Source organism: Euprymna scolopes, chromosome 8 (assembly GCF_053919585.1).
Source record: "Euprymna scolopes isolate OS-2025 chromosome 8, ASM5391958v1, whole genome shotgun sequence".
NCBI classification, from domain to species: Eukaryota; Metazoa; Mollusca; class Cephalopoda; order Sepiida; family Sepiolidae; genus Euprymna; species Euprymna scolopes.
In genome coordinates this window covers 163,181,652-163,200,661 of record NC_136489.1, presented here as the reverse complement: position 1 = coordinate 163,200,661, position 19,010 = coordinate 163,181,652, and the positions used below count along the sequence as shown (strand labels likewise).

Sequence of the window (19,010 nt, the reverse complement as noted above, 5' to 3'; positions counted from 1 at the left end):
ATATCCCACACAGTTAGACACAGTTAATCAATCGAGAACCACATCACTCTATCTAAAAACAAATAAGATATTAACTGATATATACTCAAGAGTCAAAATAATAAAAATTATATTCTCTTGTCATAGCCCTAGTGATCATATATAGAGCCAAGTTTATGGCTGTAATTTCTGCACTATAGATTGAAGAGTTATTTGGTAACCTTTTCTGCTGAATAGTGTTTTCTGAAATAGTAGCATATCCCTTTTTGTTTTGTTATTTGGAACCATCTGTGTAAATTTGTGCCCAATTTGGGTAAGAATCCAGATTGTTGCTTAGTTTTTCTCTATGGTCTGAGGGGTAAATATTGGATTTAGTATATATTGCCAGGTCTAATATGACTTTAGGTCGATTTAACGGACAGCGTGGGAGTTCTGTGAAATTTTCCTCGTGGATGCTGGTTTGATATATTCAGTTATCCTTTCTTCCATGTAAAGACAAAAGGGTTTGATTGCAAGAACTCAAAATTAACTGCTCAAAACATCCAATGAGTTGAGTCTGACAATACAGGATCGATAAAATTGTCACCCTAGAAAGGACATGATTCCATTTCCATTTGATGAAAATCGGTTTTCTTTTCTTTTTTTTTTTTTTTTTTTTTTTCAGACCATCTACTAGTTGGCCAGTCAGGTACAAATCCCGAGAGCAATAGGAGCCTGAAAATGACACAGTGTTCAACGAGAAAGATCGGAGATGTGCCACTGTACAACTCATGCTCTTTACTGATCCAAGAATCAACAGAATCATTGTCAGCACCGTTAAAATGCATCACTGGATTGCCACAAATAATAGGAACATGTCCAGAGTGATGATAACAAAGTTTCCAGCCACGATTATGGTCTTTGGTGCGTTTTTAAATGAGAGCCACATCATGCCACCTCACATCTTCAGAGTTGGCTTGAAAGTCAACACCAAAATGTAACTAGATTTGCTGAAGAGTGTGGTGATCCCCTGCTGAAATCAGATGACCGCTGGCAGACCCTGGGTGTGACAGCAGGACTCAACGCTGGCCCACAAATCCAAAGAGACCCAGGCTTGGCTTCAGAAGGAGTGCTACGACTTTGTACCCTTCTCGCACTAGCCTCTCTCCTCCCCCGATCTGAACCCACTAGACCACTTCGTTTGGTCATACATCAAGAACATCACCAACATGACCTCCCACAACATCAAAACCAGCCTGATCGCTGCCATCTGCCAAGCTTCCGCCAGCGCTTATGGAAAAGGCATGTTCCCAGTTCCAGACTCGTATCGAGACGATGACTAAGGCTTAAGGTGGATACATTCAATAGATGTCAGCTCTACTACATAATTAAATTAATTGAATTGATTTTTTTTTCAATAAAATTTTTAAAATAAAGCTGTGGTGTTGTTTTCTTTAGGGCGACAAATTTATTGTTCGTCCTGTATAAATTCAGTGCATTTTTAGGTTTTCTCCAAATTTGTCACTAATTCATAAAAAAAAAAACAAGTGAAGCATGCAGGGTCCCCTGTGAATGCACAGTGAACGAGGCATAAAAAAATTACTAAGTTCAGCATTTGACCCCCACCCCATTTAGCCCCAAAAGTCCCCAGGGGACGTCAAATTCTGGTGAAAATGAACAAACGATGCAGTTTTAGACTTTAACATATGCAAATTTGAGTTTTGCACTCTGCAAAAAAAAAAAAAAAAAGAAATGACTATCCATCATTTGCCCCCCCCCATTAAGCCCCAAACCTTCCCAAGGCCTTAACATATTTAAATTTGAGTTCAGCACCATGCAAAACTGCTAAATAGACATACACAGAAAATTTGTGACAAATATGGTAAAATAGTCCCAAAAATGTAGTGTTTTTATTAGCCCTAAAAGAGCCCCTGGGGCACACCCAAGAGTTATTGTGAAGTATAGACAAACAAAATTATATAGAAATCAGAAAGTTTTATAAAAATCCAAGGCATCAATTTTTTTTGATAAGCACAAAAGTGTCAGTTTTAACCATTTTAACCCGAAAGGCACCCCTAGGGGAGCAACCAGAGTTTTTCAGGAAAATCAATTCTGTTACTTTTTTTACTCATATCATGTTTAATGTTTGTGCAAATTTTTTTTTTAAATTCCAAGGCGTAGTTATTGAGAAAAGTGCGGACAGACAAACGGACAAGGGTGAATTTACAGGTCCACCCTGCTTTTGTCGGGTTGGTTAGTTGTTTTTGTTTTATGACATATCAACCCTTTTCAGGTTATTTAATGCCGAATCCAGTTATTTAGAAGAAAAAATTTTTAATAGAATATTTGGTTTTTTTCAAGTCGGTTTCTATTTAACCCATAGTTGGAACCCTAACATGTACTACCACTCTGGGTCAGAGTGGACCTGGGAGCAATGGCAATTAAAGGGTGGCTCCACACTCCCCAAGCTGGGGCTTCACCTTCATCGGATATAGTTTAAGGTCATATCTAGGACAACCTTTTGTCGGGGGACCAAAACTATTAATTCATAAAATTTTTCACTGAATTCATGTTTTGTGAATTTCATTTAATTTACTGCTGTTTTCATATCAAGTTTGAATTTTGTCGACTATCACATTATTTATTTACATTCACGCACATTATATAGAAATATTTGAATTATTTAAGCATCGAGAATATTTGATCAAAGACTACAATAGATTTTGCAAGTTTAATATTCTCGCAAGTTTGTGTTTGCAGACAACTAATTCTGCCATTTTTTTTTCTAAATTAAACCAAAAGTTTATTTGAATAATATACGAGGGGCGTGCAATAAGTAATGCCGCTGACTCACTTCCAGTTGTCTGATCTAGCTGAAATTTTGCATGTGCAATGATTTATATCTCTACGGCTTATGTGGCAAATTACAGCTCTGAGCTAATTGTGGTTTCTGTTTTACAGGTGTTTGAATTGAGTCAGGTGTGAAATGGAGCCTGTTGAATGTCGAGCAGTTATCCGGTTTTTGTATTTGAAAGGACGCACACCACAGGAAACTTTTGATGAAATGAAGAAACTTATGGTGATAATGCCACATCATATTTAAAATGCTAGCATCGTGAATTCAAACATGGCCGGAAGTCAGTGGAAACAGCTCCCAGACCTGGTCGCCCCACCTTCTGCCATTGATGAGGCATCTGTCCAAGTTGAGGCTGTCATTTTGGAAGATCGGCGCATTACTATTCGCCAAATAGCCCAAGATGTCAAGATTAGTACAGGGTCTGTGGAAACTATAATTCCTGACGATTTGCTTATGTATAAGGTGTCTGCCAAATGGATTCCCAGGTTGCTCACACCATTCCAGAAGTGAGAACGCGTTGAGTGCTCGAGGATGAATTTGGAGATGTGCCAAGAAGATGAGTCAAAGTTTTTCAAAAGACTGATTACACAGGATGAAACCTGGGTCCATCAGTATGATCCAGAGACCAAAGCCCAGTCAATGCAATGGAAGCACTTGGACTCACCACCTCCAAAGAAGGCAAGGGTGCAGCCCTCCGTTGACAAGGTTATGCTCACAGTCTTCTGGGACCAGGACGGAGTAGTGATGACAGATTTCCTGGCAAAGGGTACCACTATTACAGAAGCCTATTATGCTTCACTTTTGAGGAAATTAAGGGAAGCTATCAAAACCAAGAGGCGGGGCAGATCTGCAAAGGTACTCTCTTCCTGCAGAACAACGCTCCGGTCCACAATTCACATGTTGCCAGATCAGAAGCACAGGTGTGTGTTTATGAAATAACACCCACCCTCCCTACTCTCCTGGCATTGCACCCTCTTACTTTCACCTCTTCCCAGCCATGAAGTTGTTTTTGAAAGGATTTCTGAAATCACGTTGTGGTTGGAGGACCAAACTGGGGTGGTCTACAAAAACGGTCTCCAGAGCTGCATCAAACGATGGGAGAAATGCATAACTCTGGGTGGTTCCTATGTAGAGAAAACTAAAACAGCCTACAGAAAATGGACTCTGATTTATGAAAGTATAATAGGTTATGAAAAGTGTTAAGTTTGTAGGTTGAAACAAGTAACGTAGAAAGCAATACAAATGACGACTCAACAAACAAAGGTAGATCAAATAAGAAGTGTATTAGGAAAAGGTATATTTACAGGATATTTACATGATGGTTAACGGAGTCTTCCTATTTATGTGTAATTACTATCCACATATGCAAATGAATGTGTGCCACCACAACACCCTCCTCCCAAGATTTGAAGTCGCACAGATTTCAATATCTTTTTCTCTTGAGATTTAACATTAATGGTTCATTAAACTTTCTTTTTCTACCTGATCTTCGGGGTTCAGGTGTATATTGAGGCGGTTCCAAATTAAAAGATTTGTATATGATGTCCATGGTTTCCTCCTCTTCGACTGCTGTTGTATAATCACCATCTTGAATGTGGCGTTTTTTTATTTGGTTCAGATGCGTTTTATGTATATTTTGTGGACCTTTAATCATGTATGTACAATCACCAATGCGTTTATCCACTACTCCACATTCCCAGTAAGAAGTGTTATTCCTGTAGCACTTGAAATATACTCGATCTCCCGAGTTATATTTCTTTCTTATCATGTGTGTAGTGTTTCGGACAATTGCCTGCCTTGGCAATAGTTTATCAAATGCTAATTTCACCTTTTTCTTTACATATACGGTGGGGGCTGCCCAGTCGCTATGTTCTATTTTTGATAGTATTCCTGTCTGTTCCAATCTGTCTAATTCTTTATTAATCTTTTCCAACCCAGCGGACGGAATGTTTCGCTTTTTCTAAAAATTGGGCTGGTGTTTTCTTTAAGTTCAAACGAGGCCTTAAATTTATTGCAACGACCTAATTTAGTCATAAATACATCAGGGCATACTTTTTTTAAGTCCTCTTTTATATTTTCTGTTGTTGGAGTAGTAGATTCTATTTTTTTACAGAATGTATTAATTGGCTTATCCCAGAGTCCAAATTTCTCAATTAAATCTATTCCAAACAGGTTTTCGCTATTTTTCAACACGAACATTTTTAATTTCTTTGTAATCCCTTTCAATTTTATCGGAAGGATAACTTCTCCTTCAAATTTTATCTAACCACCAGTTACCGTCCGAGCTGATTTACTTGTTTTCATCTTGGTTGGTTTACCCAACTTTTTCCATGTATTCAAGTTTATTATAGAAATATCGGATCCTGAATCCAGTTGTAATTTTATTGGCGTTTTAAATAGTTCCGCTTTTATGTATTTTGGCCGATTTTTGTCTAATTTTTCATTTGATTTTGTTTGCTGTACTCTCTTTTTGGTGAAATCTTTATATCTGCAACAATCGCTTTTGTGTCCGACTTTCTTGCAAATGTAGCATTTGGAATATCTCGTTCCATTTTGACTGCTTTTATTTGTATAGTTCTTGGTTGGTGTGTATGGTTTTCTAACCTTTCTTACATATGCCACTCCGGATTCTTCTATCTTTTTTGAATCCATTTTAGTGTAATGGCCCTTTCACAATCCTCTGCTAATTTCTGAAGTGTTAAATCTTGCTCAGATTCCAGCTTAGACAACACTCGTCTGCGTATTTCTGCATTTTTTGTGGAGACTAACCCTTGTGCGAAGATTAGGCATTTGAAATCTTCTACTGTTAGTTCCGCTAGCTTAAAATTATCACAGTTTTTATTGACAACTGATGCGTATGTCAAATAATCTTGGTTGTCCATCTTCCTTAGAGTCATACACAACCATCTCTTATGAAAAAGAGATATATTCGGATTAAATAATTCTTTTAGTAATTTTACAGCTTCCATGAAATCTAATTCCATAGGTTTTTAGGTAGTATATAATCTACGAACTTGATGTGTTCTCTTACACCCAACTTCCTGAGTAAAAGGCTCACTTTCTGGTTATTTGGCCAACTTTTGCAGTCCAGTTGAAAGACATCTTCGTACCTTGTATAGTATGCTTCAAAAGTCTTTTCTTCCTCCGGCACATAATTAAATGTGTCCATGCTATTGCATATAGTTGTATGCGAGAAATTATTACTGTCGACATTTTCTCGATTAGTCTTTAATAGTTCCAGTGTTTTAGCAAAACGTTCATTTTGCCTTTCTTCATATTCAAGTTGTAATTTTTTCTGCCGTTCTTCTTGTTCAAATTGTAATTTCTTTGGCCTTTCTTCTTGTTCCATTTGCCATTTCAATAATTTCTCCTCTCTACGTGCATCTAGCTCGGATTGCGCCTTTTGTTGCGTCTGCGAAAATTGCATTAACATTCTAGATAAATCTTCCATTTTTTTTTTTTGTATCCTTCAGTAGCAGTAATGCAGTTACGAAGAAAAATTGTACAATTTCACATGCAACACAATATCCGTACCATATAAAATGGCTTGTGTTACAAAATAAAATTGTTCATAGTTCGTGTTTTCAATAGTATTATCGCTGCTTGAATAATATTTTCTCACTTTGCTAGCGAGTCAAGCTCATCCAACCACAACATAAGAACTGAGGCTTTTGCTGAAACCACAAAATACGATTTACTTTTCCGTTTTAGGCATTTTCTAATAGATAACAGCCGAACTTAAGTACAACTCTTTCCATAGAAAAAAAAAGTTTTTCAACTCGAGTCACAATTGAAAAAAATAAAATGTATGAACTATATTTAAATTTTTTTTTTTTTTTTTTTGGTGACGTTTTACTGTCTTATATCCGTTATCCAGTGACAACTTTAGTCTAAAAAAAAATCTTTCCTTGATTTTAGTTTAACTGTGGTATTTATTTTTTTTTAAATACCGAAGAGAAAAATTTGGTTTACCAAAAAAGTCTTTAGTTAGTATTTACAGCAATTTAGGAAATCCACTGGTGAACATTTTTTTTCTTTGTATGTTACTTCCTTGTAATTTAGTAATACGAATCTGTTCTTTGTAATTTAGTAATACGAATCTGTTCTTTGTAATTTAGTAATACGAATCTGTTTGTCGTTTTACAAAAATTCACTTTTACAGTTTGTTATTTTTTTTTTTAAGATGGATTTTTTTTTTTTTTTTGCCACGTTCGAGTTTTTTTCTTTCTTTGAGACTGCAATTAAAGATTTTAGTTTGTCTCTTTTTTTTCCGACTAGTATTTTAGTAAATAAAATACTAGTAATCGAGGTTACTTTTTTTTTTTTTTAAACCTGAATGTAGTTTTTGTTCTTGGAATTTGGGAAACAACCGTTTCTTTCTTTTAGTGTTGTACTTCGCGAGGAAAATATTTTACAGTTTTCCAATGTTCGCTGAATTATTCATTTTTTCCACTTGAGTCGAACTTCTCTTTAGCGTAAAATCCGTTTTTACGACTATTTCATTCGTCAAAACTTGTATTCCTAAGAAAGGTCAACCGTTGCATTGTACTTTTTTTTTAATGAGTTCTTTCCATTTCTTCGTCAAACTGTTATATTTGACGTTCATCCTCGTCGTCACTGTTAAGTTTGCAGGTTGAAACAAGTTACGTAGAAAGCAATACAAATGACGACTAAACAAACAAAGGTAGATCAAATAAGAAGTGTATTAGGAAAAGGTATATTTACAGGATATTTACATAATGGTGTCAAATAAGAGAGTATTTGCTGGAGAAACATATCTGTTCTCGGCGGCCTTCCGTGGCTTCTGGTTAACACACACTCAGACTAACTGAGTCTTCCTATTTATGTGTAATTACTATCCACATATGCAAATGAATGTGTGCCACCACAACAAAAAGGAAGGGTTGTAAAGAGATAGCTTCAAATTTGGGGGTATCGAAACCAAAGCAAAATATGATGAAAGTAAAAATAAATAGATAAATCCCATAATTTATTATACCATACCTGTTCACACTGAAACACTTATCACAATATTCTGTGGATCTTTATTAAAAAATCTTGTTAAACTTTGTGATATATTTCCATTCTATGGAGGTCAGGTGCGAACGAACACCCCATAATTTTATTATACTATATTTCTTCAAACTGAAACATAATTATCAAAGTATACTTACGCAGATAGATATGAAAAGTCTTTATTAAAGTTTGTGCCTATTTCCATTCTATGGAGGCCAGGCGCAAACGCAGACCCCACAATTTTATTATACCATCCCTATTTAAGTTAAAACATACTTATCAAGTATTATTATGTACATCTATATCAAAAACACTTGTAAACGTTTTTTTTTTTTTTTTGTTTCATACTTTGTGGACCAGATGCGAACGCAGACCCCACAATTTTAATGAACCACCGTTCTGCCAGATCAAACATACCCATTGCTGTGTCTCGATACATCTTCTATCATTATATGTGATCAGTTTTTTAAAATAGTAAACCATATAGGAGCCTATTCGTGACCAGACACACACACACACACACATACAGACATTCAGCTTTATATTATAGATATATATGATTAGTTTTGGGGGAAAAAGAAATTCAGCAGAGTGCTCAATTAAAATGAAAATGCGAAATGTAAGAGCGTATTTATATTTTGTGTACAGAAAGTTGTTAGATGAGACAAGTCATTAGTACCGTCGGTTTCAAGCCCGATAATTAGGACCATTTAAGATATCCTTATCAAGCTCTCTTCAGCCAATATTCGTTTATTTTATAGCCAGAAGTGTGAAATATATATACCCTTGCGAGGTATATATATATATATATATATATATAAAATTTTATATATATAAAATTTTATATGTATAAAATTCCCGTTGCGCCCCCAAGGGGATCAAAAGAGGACAAAAATGCCCCAAAATAGATAAAAATAACACATTTTGCCTCATAACTTTTGATCCATCCATTAGATTTTTTTTAACCTTGTCCAAAATATGGAGCCCATTGTTCTTAATATAAATCCAGTATGGGTGAGCCTGGCAAAATTCTGGTTCGCGTCCCCGGAGTCTTTTATTGCTAAAAACGCCTCTTTTTGTGGGTCTTTTTCTAATTTTTTAACAAAAACTTGATATAGTGGTTTTTCATGGTGGTCGACTCAAATATACCTGTGTCAAGGCCTGAAACTTCAGTTATTCATTTACACTGGGATTCCCGTTGCGCCCCCAGGAGCCCAAAAGAGGCCAAAACTGACCCAAAGTGGCCAAAAATTACACTTTTTGCCACATAGCGTTTGACCCATTCATTAGATTTCCCTGAAACTTGGCTAAAATGTGGAGGCCATTATTCTTAATATGAATTCAGTATGGGTGACCCTGGCAATATTCTGGTTCGCATATCTCTGGGACTTTTAGGAGCTCTTTTATCATATTACTCCAAAACTTGATATGTATGTCTATATAGAGGTTTTCCATGGTGCTGAATTCAAATATAGTTGTCTTAAGGCGTGAAACTGTATCGTTTGTCAATTTTCACTGGGATTTGGCGTTCTCAAGAGCTAAAAAAGAGGTCACACCTGCCCCAAAATTGCAAAAAAATGACACTTTTTACCCCATAAGTTTTGCCCCATCTATTAGATGTTTCTTAAACTTGGCGAAAATGTGAAGGTAACGTTGACCCTTTACACTTTTCACATTATAATTCCTTCACTATTTCATATGCAGCACCAGAGGGGAGACCACACATGCGCGACTTGTTTTATATCAAACGATATTGGTGTTATTATGGTTTTCTTTTATATAAAACTATATAGGTTTTCTTTAATATAAAACGATATAGGTTTTCTTTTATATAAAACGATATAGGTTTTCTTTTATATAAAACGATATAGGTTTTCTTTTATATAAAACGATATAGGTTTTCTTTTATATAAAACGATATAGGTTTTCTTTTATATAAAACGATATAGGTTTTCTTTTATATAAAACGATATAGGTTTTCTTTTATATAAAACGATATAGGTTTTCTTTTATATAAAACGATATAGGTTTTCTTTTATATAAAACGATATAGGTTTTCTTTTATATAAAACGATATAGGTTTTCTTTTATAAAAAACGATATAGGTTTTCTTTTATATAAAACGATATAGGTTTTCTTTTATATAAAACGATATAAGTTTTCTTTTATATAAAACTATATAGGTTTTCTTTTATATAAAACTATATAGGTTTTCTTTTATATAAAACGATATAGGTTTTCTTTTATATAAAACGATATAGGTTTTCTTTTATATAAAACGATATAGGTTTTCTTTTATATAAAACGATACAGGTTTTCTTTTATATAAAACTATATAGGTTTTCTTTTATATAAAACGATATAGGTTTTCTTTTATATAAAACTATATAGGTTTTCTTTTATATAAAACGATATAGGTTTTCTTTTATATAAAACGATATAGGTTTTCTTTTATATAAAACGATATAGGTTTTCTTTTATATAAAACTATATAGGTTTTCTTTTATATAAAACGATATAGGTTTTCTTTTATATAAAACGATATAAGTTTTCTTTTATATAAAACTATATAGGTTTTCTTTTATATAAAACTATATAGGTTTTCTTTTATATAAAACGATATAATAGTTTTCTTTTATATAAAACTATATAGGTTTTCTTTTATATAAAACGATATAGGTTTTCTTTTATATAAAACAATATAGGTTTTCTTTTATATAAAACTATATAGGTTTTCTTTTATATAAAACGATATAGGTTTTCTTTTATATAAAACGATATAAGTTTTCTTTTATATAAAACTATATAGTTGTTATTTTATATAAAACGATATAGGTTTTCTTTTATATAAAACGATATAGGTTTTCTTTTATATAAAACGATATAGGTTTTCTTTTATATAAAACGATATAGGTTTTCTTTTATATAAAACGATATAGGTTTTCTTTTATATAAAACGATATAGGTTTTCTTTTATATAAAACGATATAGGTTTTCTTTTATATAAAACGATATAGGTTTTCTTTTATATAAAACGATATTGGTTTTCTTTTATATAAAACGATATAGGTTTTCTTTTATATAAAACGATATAGGTTTTCTTTTATATAAAACGATATAGGTTTTCTTTTATATAAAACGATATAGGTTTTCTTTTATATAAAACGATATAGGTTTTCTTTTATATAAAACGATATTGGTTTTCTTTTATATAAAACGATATAGGTTTTCTTTTATATAAAACGATATAGGTTTTCTTTTATATAAAACGATATAATAGTTTTCTTTTATATAAAACGATATAGGTTTTCTTTTATATAAAACGACAAAGGTTTTCTTTAATATAAAACGATATAGGTTTTCTTTTATATAAAACGATATAGGTTTTCTTTTATATAAAACGATATAGGTTTTCTTTTATATAAAACTATATAGGTTTTCTTTTATATAAAACGATATAATAGTTTTCTTTTATATAAAACGATATAGGTTTTCTTTTATTTAAAACGATATAAGTTTTCTTTTATATAAAACGATATAGGTTTTCTTTTATATATAACGAAAAAGGTTTTCTTTTATATAAAACGATATAGGTTTTCTTTTATATAAAACGATATAGATTTTCTTTTATATAAAACGATATAGGTTTTCTTTTATATAAAACGAAAAAGGTTTTCTCTTATATAAAACGATATAGGTTTTCTTTTATATAAAACTATATAGGTTTTCTTTTATATAAAACGATAAAGCTTTTCTTTTATATAAAACGATATAGGTTTTCTTTTATATAAAACGATATAGGTTTTCTTTTATATAAAACGATATAGGTTTTCTTTTATATAAAACGATATAGGTTTTCTTTTATATAAAACGATATAGGTTTTCTTTTATATAAAACGATATAGGTTTTCTTTTATATAAAACTATATAGGTTTTCTTTTATATAAAACTATATAGGTTTTCTTTTATATAAAACGATATAATAGTTTTCTTTTATATAAAACGATATAGGTTTTCTTTTATATAAAACGATATCGGTTTTCTTTTATATAAAACGATATAGGTTTTCTTTTATATAAAACGATATAGGTTTTCTTTTATATAAAACTATATAGGTTTTCTTTTATATAAAACTATATAGTTGTTATTTTATATAAAACGATATAGGTTTTCTTTTATATAAAACGATATAGGTTTTCTTTTATATAAAACGATATAGGTTTTCTTTTATATAAAGCGATATAGGTTTTCTTTTATATAAAACGATATAGGTTTTCTTTTATATAAAACGATATAGGTTTTCTTTTATATAAAACGATATAGGTTTTCTTTTATATAAAACTATATAGGTTTTCTTTTATATAAAACGATATAGGTTTTCTTTTATATAAAACGATATAGGTTTTCTTTTATATAAAACTATATAGTTGTTATTTTATATAAAACGATATAGGTTTTCTTTTATATAAAACGATATAGGGTTTCTTTTATATAAAACGATATAGGTTTTCTTTTATATAAAACGATAAAGCTTTTCTTTTATATAAAACGATATAGGTTTTCTTTTATATAAAACGATATAGATTTTCTTTTATATAAAACGATATAGGTTTTCTTTTATATAAAACGATATAGGTTTTCTTTTATATAAAACGATATAGGTTTTCTTTTATATAAAACGATATAGGTTTTCTTTTATATAAAACTATATAGGTTTTCTTTTATATAAAACGATAAAGCTTTTCTTTTATATAAAACGATATAGATTTTCTTTTATATAAAACGATATAGGTTTTCTTTTATATAAAACGATATAGGTTTTCTTTTATATAAAACGATATAGGTTTTCTTTTATATAAAACTATATAGGTTTTCTTTATATAAAACTATACAGTTGTTATTTTATATAAAACGATATAGGTTTTTTTATATAAAACGATATAGGTTTTCTTTTATATAAAACGATATAGGTTTTCTTTTATATAAAACGATATAGTTTTTCTTTTATATAAAACGATATAGGTTTTCTTTTATATAAAACGATATAGGTTTTCTTTTATATAAAACGATATAGGTTTTCTTTTATATAAAACGATATAGGTTTTCTTTTATATAAAACGATATAGGTTTTCTTTTATATAAAACGATATAGGTTTTCTTTTATATAAAACTATATACGTTTTCTTTTATATAAAACTATATAGTTGTTATTTTATATAAAACGATATAGGTTTTTTTATATAAAACGATATAGGTTTTCTTTTATATAAAACGATATAGGTTTTCTTTTATATAAAACTATATAGTTGTTATTTTATATAAAACGATATAGGTTTTCTTTTATATAAAACGATATAGGTTTTCTTTTATATAAAGCGATATAGGTTTTCTTTTATATAAAACGATATAGGTTTTCTTTTATATAAAACGATATAGGTTTTCTTTTATATAAAGCGATATAGGTTTTCTTTTATATAAAACGATATAGGTTTTCTTTTATATAAAACGATATTGGTTTTCTTTTATATAAAACGATATAGGTTTTCTTTTATATAAAACGATATAGGTTTTCTTTTATATAAAACGATATAGGTTTTCTTTTATATAAAACGATATAGGTTGTCTTTTATATAAAACGATATAGGTTTTCTTTTATATAAAACGATATAGGTTTTCTTTTATATAAAACGATATAGGTTTTCTTTTATATAAAACGATATAGGTTTTCTTTTATATAAAACGATATAGGTTTTCTTTTATATAAAACGATATAGGTTTTCTTTTATATAAAACGATATAGGTTTTCTTTTATATAAAACGATATAGGTTTTCTTTTATATAAAACGATATAGGTTTTCTTTTATATAAAACGATATAGGTTTTCTTTTATATAAAACTATATAGGTTTTCTTTTATATAAAACTATATAGGTTTTCTTTTATATAAAACGATATAATAGTTTTCTTTTACATAAAACGATATAGGTTTTCTTTTATGTAAAACTATATAGGTTTTCTTTTATATAAAACGATATAGGTTTTCTATATAACATTACCAAATAAAAAAATAAAAAAGCACACATTTTAAGACCTTTCTCTTTCTAAAACTTTTGTCATTACAACTATCATAATTAAATTTACGACCTAAAGCTAGTGCTGACATTCTCTTATGTTCAAAATAGAATTTTACGAGAATAATTCATTTAGAAATTTTACAATACAAGAATCTACAGAATTCTAAATAAATGTTAATTCTTATCTTGTACAAATGTAACCTATTTAATGATCACAAGAGCAGCTGCTTTCAAGTATATATTATTATGTACTATACATGTCTTTACTACACAACATCTAGTATATATATATATATATATATATATATATATATATGTTGAGGAGATGAGGTATATATTTATTTATTTATATATATATGTTGAGGAGATTAGATATATATTCATATATATATATATATATATATATATATATATGTTAAGGAGATGAGATATATTTATTTACTTATATATATACATATATATGTTAAGGAGATGAGATATATTTATTTATTTATTTATATATGTTAAGGAGATGAGATATATTTATTTATTTATTTATATATGTTAAGGAGATGAGATATATTTATTTATTTATTTATATATGTTAAGGAGATGAGATATATTTATTTATTTATATATGTTAAGGAGATGAGATATATTTATTTATTTATATATATATATATATATATATATATATATATATATATATATATATATATGAAACTGGAAGAATACTCGTCCTAGGGCAGGTAAAGGTAAGTATCACAATTGAGCAGTTAAACAAACCTTATATTCACTTTCGAATTTTAAAATCAATATATGATACTAAAACTTATGTTTAGAATCATTATTCCAATTAAAAATCTATTTCATATTATTTTTTGTTCTAAGGTTTAATTTATCTGCAGATGACAATAAATCTGTTTGTTTGTTTTTTTTTAAAGAAGAAGTGATTTGCTGAGATGTTATTTCTCTTGGCCGGTGTAATGTAAAATATTCCCATGTAAAAATTCTTCTTTTTATCTCTAAAAGACAAAAGACTTTTTAGTAAATGTGTAGTAAATTATTTGACAAACAAAATTTATAAAATCTATTTATTTTATATAAAACACATTATTAGACCCAAAGGTTGAAATAAAACCAGAAAAAATTTCATTTTTATTATTTTTTCATCATTTTTTATTAAACTAAATGTATGATATTCGAAGTCACCATATTGCTTTTAAAATTTGGCCTTTCTAAGGTTTGAAAGATTGGCATTTTTAAGGCTAAATTTAGTCTTTTTTTATGCTCTTTAAGGAAACATGTTTTTTTTATTAAACTAAATGTACGACATTCGAGGTTGAGTATTGCTTTTAAAATTTGGTCTTTCGAAGGTTTGACAGATTAACCTTTTTAAGGCCAAAGTTGGCATTTTTTTTAATGCTCTTTCATGACAAAAAATATGGCGACCAAAAACATAGTTCATGAAAAAGCGTAAAAATAAAGGCCAATTTAGTCTGACAAAAAATGATGAAAAAATAATAAAAATGAATTGTTTTTCTGGTTTTATTTTAGCCTTTGGGTCTAATAATTGGTTTTATATAAAAATAGTTTTTATAATTTTTGCTTGTCAAATAATTTACGTCGCTAAACTACACATTTGCCGACTTTTTCTAAGATCAGATTTTTTTCGATTTCTGATACTTATCAGATGAATTTCTGCATAAAACATATCTAAGAACACTGCCAGACATATAAATTACATTTGTGTGAAATTTGCAAAAGATAGGCTCAGCTGTTTCGGAACCTATGAGGAAGGAACTCTCTCTCTCTCTCTCTCTCTCTCTCTCACACACAAAGTTACTTTTATATAAGAGTGGAGATAAACATGCCTACCTTAATATAAAAAAAAAGTTATATTAGTATATGTATATTTTGGGAGAATGCTCAATATCAAGGAATCAATGATGGTATTAGGCACTTTCTCTGAGAGCATCTGAAGAATGCAACAAATCACAAGTTATTACTAGGGCTATGACAAGAGAATATTCTTTTCATTATTTTGACTCTCGAGTATATATCAGCTAATATCTTATATGCTTTTATATAAAACTAGCATTTCAGCCCGCCGTTGCCCGGGTGTTTGGAGGTGCATGTTAAGCAAAAAAAAACAAAAAAACTTGGTCATTTCTTTTTTTAAACTTTGACCCCTATTATGACCCCTTAATATTTATTGTTTTGGGCTCACATTAGATTATTAAATTAGATCCACGTCCAAGGAACCTATATCTAAAATTTCAGGTGTTTAGACCCAAAATTGTCGGAGGAGTTTGGTAGAGTTCTCAAAGGTCAAATCGTTGAACTTTGATCCCTTAACAGCCAAATTTCTGGCCGAAAATGGATTACAAAGATTTTCCCAAATCTCAGTACCCTGTATATTAAATTTCGAGTCTGTAGACTGAAAATTGACAGAGTTATTGCGTAGGGAAATGTACACAGACAGACACTTTCACTTTTATAGATATACTAGCATTTTTTAACTTTGACCCCTATTATGACCCCTTAACATGTATTGTTTTGGGTTCAAATCAAGTTATTAAGTTATATCCATGTCCAAGAAACCTATATCTAAAATTTCAAGTGTTTCGATCCAAAATTGGTGGAGGAGTTTTATAGAGTTCTCAAAGGTCAAATCGTTGACCTTTGACCCCTTAACAGCCAAATTTCTGGCCGAAAACTAATCACATCGATTTTCCCAAATCTCAGTACCCTTTATATTAATATTTAAATTTACTCTCACCACGACTAATGTTTCTGCAAAATTTCAAAAAAACACCCAAAGCATGGTTATTGAGAAAATTGCAAAGACGAATGATTTTAGGGCAATTTTACCCCTTATGCTTTCTAGGGGGAGCCACCAGAGTTATTCCGGAAAATCTGTCTGGCAAAAATTTACTCTCACTATGACTAATGTTTGTGCAAAATTTCAAAAATGAATGGATGAACAATTTGGGGGAAATTTTACCCCTATAATGTCCCCTAGGGAATCAACCAGAGTTATCGCAGAAAATCCGTTTTGGCAAAAATTTACTCTTACCATGACTAATGTTTGTGCAAAATTTCAAAATAAATCCAAGGTGTGGTTATTGAGAAAAGTGCGAACATACGAACAGACAAACGATTTGGGGGGCAATTTTACTTCTATAATGCTTCCCAGGGAATCAACCAGAATTAATCTGGAAAATCTATTCAAGCAAAAATTTACTTTCACCATGACTAATGTTTGTGCAAAATTTTTTAAAAATCCAAAGCATTGTTATTGAGAAAAGTGCGAACATACGAACAGGCAAACGATTCGGGGGCAATTTTACTTCTATAATGCTTCCCAGGGAATCAACCAGAATTAATCCGGAAAATCTATTCAAGCAAAAATTTACTTTCACCATGACTAATGTTTGTGCAAATTTTTTTAAAAATCCAAAGCATTGTTATTGAGAAAAGTGCGAACATACGAACAGGCAAACGATTCGGGGGCAATTTTACTTCTATAATGCTTCCCAGGGAATCAACCAGAATTAATCCGGAAAATCTATTCAAGCAAAAATTTACTTTCACCATGACTAATGTTTGTGCAAAATTTTTTTAAAAATCCAAAGCATTGTTATTGAGAAAAGTGCGAGGCATGGTTATTGAGAAAAGCATGAATGGACAAATGATTTCGAGGCAATTTTATCCCTATTATGCAATCTAGTGAGCGCAACCAGAGTTACCCCGGAAAATCCGTTCTGGCAGAAATTTACTTTCACCATGACTAATGTTTGCGTAAAATTTAAAAAATATCCAAAGCATGGTTATTGAGAAAAATTAGAACCAACGAACGTGAGTGAATTACTAGGTCCAATCTCTCTCTTTTCAGGGGGTCAGCAAATATTTTAGTTATTGGATGACATGCGCAAGTATATGGTTCAGAATTTAAAAAAATCAAATGGAATGATGTTACTTACCAATATTCGTGAAAGTCAAAAGTAATGTAAGTAATTTTGTTGGAATTGTAGTCAAGGATATGGTCAAGGTAGGCATTTCCGATCACTCGTTCTTTCCCGATCAATTCGACCAATGTGATAACAGAGACTTGGTCATAGATGCTCAGCTGCTCAGCAAAATGTTCGTCGAAAGCTTTCTTGTTTTCAAGTTCATCTGAATACAAAGAAAAAATATAGAATTATTTTTTTTTTTTTATATTTAAAAGCATTATTTTGTAAAATGAATTTGGAAATTTTGGGTCATGTCATATTTCAAAACATCATTTTTCAAAATAAATTTGAAAATTTTGGGTAACATCATATTTTAAAACATTATTTTGAAAAATGAATTTGAAAAGTTTGGGTCGCATCATATTTAAAAACATTATTTTGTAAAATGAATTTGATTGATTGATTGGTTTTACGGCATATCAACCTATGTGGTCATTTAATGCCGGAGTCCTTTTTTTTTTTTTTTTTTTAATTTTTTTTATTGGGAGGGGGGGAATGACTTTTTCAGCCTTTCCTCCCTTTTTTTATAAAATTGAACTAAGAAATTAAATGTATTTATACATGGATGTGTATATTTGGATGACTTTAAATTTCCTTAAATTTTCTTATATAAATTTACTTTCCTTAGGTATGCTAGAATATTTGCTGAGTTGACCTTTTCAAAAAGGTCTTCCATATTGCTTTCTGTATAATATAATTTTCTAGTTGGGGCAAGGTCATCACACCCAACTAGGATATGTTTTACTGTGAGTGTCTCCTGGCATGGGATGCACTCTGGCGCCGATTCTCCATTTAGTATATAAGAATGAGTAAAGTTGGTATGTCCTATGTGCAGCCGAGTCAGTATCACATCTTCTCGGCGTGATCTCTTGATGTCCGGACATCGTTCCTTAAGTTCAGGTTTGATTGAGTATAATTTGTTGCCCTCTTGCTGACTCCACCGCAGTTGCCATTTTTCCTGTATGTATGCTTTTATCTGGGGTCTAAGATCAGTATGTGGAATCTTAAAATTGTCAGTTGGAAGGTGAGAAGATCTTTTTGCAGCTGTATCTGCCCTGTCATTGCCTTTGATCCCCACATGGCTGGGGATCCAGACAAGAATAATGTTTTT

The 19,010-nt window shown here is 30.5% G+C and overlaps 1 protein-coding gene across 1 annotated transcript in view; it reads right to left on the bottom strand.

Annotated features, from left to right (window-relative positions):
* The window catches only part of LOC145284012 (uncharacterized), a gene marked incomplete at its 3' end in the record, with an annotated part of 1,050,937 nt that extends 1,032,876 nt beyond the window's left edge, over nt 1-18,061 (bottom strand). Inside the window, 1 exon segment of the mRNA XM_080133102.1 lies at nt 17,870-18,061.
* Between the last annotated feature and the right edge of the window lie 949 nt (nt 18,062-19,010).